This window comes from Perna viridis, chromosome 11 (assembly GCF_037379345.1).
Source record: "Perna viridis isolate PV_CMFRI_1.1 ecotype Kerala chromosome 11, ASM3737934v1, whole genome shotgun sequence".
Classification (NCBI taxonomy): domain Eukaryota; kingdom Metazoa; phylum Mollusca; class Bivalvia; order Mytilida; family Mytilidae; genus Perna; species Perna viridis.
The window spans coordinates 16,777,983-16,781,147 of NC_142455.1; positions in this window are offsets into that span (position 1 = coordinate 16,777,983).

Sequence of the window (3,165 nt, forward strand, 5' to 3'; positions counted from 1 at the left end):
AATTAGAAATCCGGAACTGTTTCTGCATTATACGGTCCTAGTGGGAAAATATTGGTACATGGTGAAACTACAGACCACTGTGCTTAACGTGCTACTTGATTCTGTCTTTGATACAAATTTGATAATGTAATTATATGCAAAAATCATTTCAATCAATGTAACCCAGGTATGAAATTCTTTTTTATTGTTCTGCTGTAACTGGCGTCTTAAAGTATTTGTTTGTTTGTTCGTACAAAAATAAACTTACTCATAACCAAACTTTTGTCTGAAAGTCAGAATCGACTTTTATTTTCTGTTTGTAGAAATTGAGAATATTGTTAAGATGTAGAAATCATTTTTTGATTTTAAATCCATATAAGCAACGATATACCTTCTTGCTCTTCACTGTCAATCTCCGAAATAGAGGTTTGTGGCTCTTTCGTCCCTGTACTGTTTGTTTGACGTAGGAGATCCAGGGACCTCTGTCTCGAAGATTGCTTCACTGTATGACCTGCCATTTTACCTATTAATCTTAACCGGAAGTGGGAGAAAGTCTAGATCGCTCAGTTTTTTTTCCGGAATTTGGTCTTTGAGCATGATACTGGTCACTTTTCACAGTGTGAAACCTGTCTATAACAGAACCTGTTATAGACTGTAGAATGTCCACTTCAGAGAGATGTTTGGTTAACCCAGGTTCAAAATACATTTTTACAAATATTTAATGACTTCATAAAGTTTATAGAGTTTTTCTGTTTATTCAGGGTTCAATTTAGACCGTTGCGTAAATTGAAAAAAAAAAATTAGTACAATTTGAGTACAAAATAAGTGGGCCTTTTTTTTGGACCAAGAAAACTTGGAACGATGTAATCAGAAACTTGGATAAGCTCAAGGTTGAGGTAAATAGTATATTTATGAAATGCGGTTAAGACTTCTATATTTTAGATGCATTGGCTGTTAATATTCGTCAGTCAGCAATCAACATTCAACATGTGGTTTAATTCGACCACTCATTAAAAAAAAAACCACTTTTTAATTGTCATACCAACAGTTGCTTCCAGTAATCGTAATTAGTATATGATGGGAATGTTTGCAGACGATGGATATGCTATCGTTTTAGACAATCACTGAAATACAAATGATTACAATACAGGAGTGTTACGTACTTCAGACAGAATGCAAATAAGGTGTGGTACATCAAGAACAAAAACGCAGAGATTTGATTTTGTTGTTTTATTTAAGTATTTATCCTTTAAACAAACACATTGTTTGTAAAGTTTGCTTTTTTTTAAGGTATGGTATGGTCAAGTTTAGTTGAAATGCACAATAGAAAAAAGATGGGAACATTTCCCCACATTTTTCCCTTTATAAGCAGTCAAATTTCGATTGATTTCTAGAAGTTTCGAATATATTAGGGACGACAAAACTGAGAAAAAATTATGTGCCACCCATGATTGCCTTATTCATACATTGAATGGTACTTAATTCTTCAAGGTATCACATTTTAAGAACTGTGACTTACCTGAGATTTATTAAAGTGTACCGCTTGTTTGGTTTGTTTTTTTTTTGTTTTTGTTTGTGTTTTTTTTTTTTTTTTGTCATGTTTGTAAAATGTTCTGTTGAGTTTTTTATGTATCTTTTATTTAAACAACATCAGCAAATTTTAACAAACATTGAAACAAACAAGCAAAATAATCTCGCGCCAAGGGCTATTTCAGGCATGCGTTACATGTAAATAAAAAAAAAACTGATAAACGACACAATTGATACCAGCTTGTTTTGTAATGATTGGGATAAGGTTTTTAACAATGATTTTTCGGTTGCGTTGTAAAGCATCATCAAGTATAGACGCGTACCCATGTTATACATGGAAAACCAATCAAAATGGTGCTTAATTATTACGTAGGAGAACAAAGCGAATCACATGCTTTAAATAGTATACATTTATTTGATATTTAGAAGAAATCTGGGCAACATTGGAATCATGATCACTAAAGTAGTTCTGATGCTATTGTTGGTTAATTCCGCCTGTAGCCATGGAATATTTGTAAGTATTTTGTTATTTTATTTCAGAAGTATTTTGTTGTTCTATATCTGTATTAAATAGCCCTTTTTCATATTTACGGAATGCAGCCATTTTAGATAGTTTTTCAACGGGACTGAACCCATCAAAATACGACAACTTGGTTGGCAATTTCATTGTGGAAAGGAAGAAGAGTAAACAATTTTCTACGAAACTTCAACTATTTACTCATAAATTACTGAAAATATGGTAGTATTTATCACAGCTACAATAAGTCAAAGAGCAATCAAGGGAACCATGATTGTAGCAGAAATCAAAAGAGTGTAATCCAGGAACAAAGACCAGACATGGAAAACAGACACACACAACAAAGAACATAAAATAACCAAAATAAAAAATAAGCAACTCGGACTACACTAAAAACTGGGAGCATGGATCAGGTGCATCGGTAGGTTAATTGCCTTGTGATTTCTGAAAACACCCACCGAGATGTTTAAATATTTGAATATGAAGTCTACTGGTGTCCATTTCTCCAAATGGACAGTAAACCAGTCTGTCGGGTTGGAGAGTAACTGTTACTTCTTTTGCTCAAAATTAAAAAAAAAACGATGTCAAAGTCGGGAATGCTACATTAATATTCGACACTTTAAAGTAATAAAGTCAAACTTTCAAAAAAAATAGTTCCTATCTTGGGTATTTTTCTTATTCTATGGTGAAACAGGAAATAGGGGATGGTAATTGGTTATACGGATTTCGTATGGGATATGGGGGTTTCGTATGGAGGAATGGGGATTTCTTATGAGGAATTGGGATTTGATTTGGGGAATAGGGATTTCATTTTGGGGAGTTTGAAATTTTGAATGGGTAGTTTAGAAAAATCAGATTGAATTTTTTATCAATATAAAAGATTTTGAATCTAATTAAAAATAAAATTTGAATATTGAAGAATCTAAATTCAATGATATGATAAAAAATGAAATGAGGAATTCTCTATGAAGATAAGGGCTAATTGGAATATGCGATGGTAAAAGGTGTAAATGGGTTATACAATTCAAAGTGCTGACAATATCATGTTGGTGGCCAGATTAACATACTATTAATATGCAGCAAGCAAATTCAAAACAAACTGCCTGCATGTGTACATGTAATCATAAACTATATTTCTC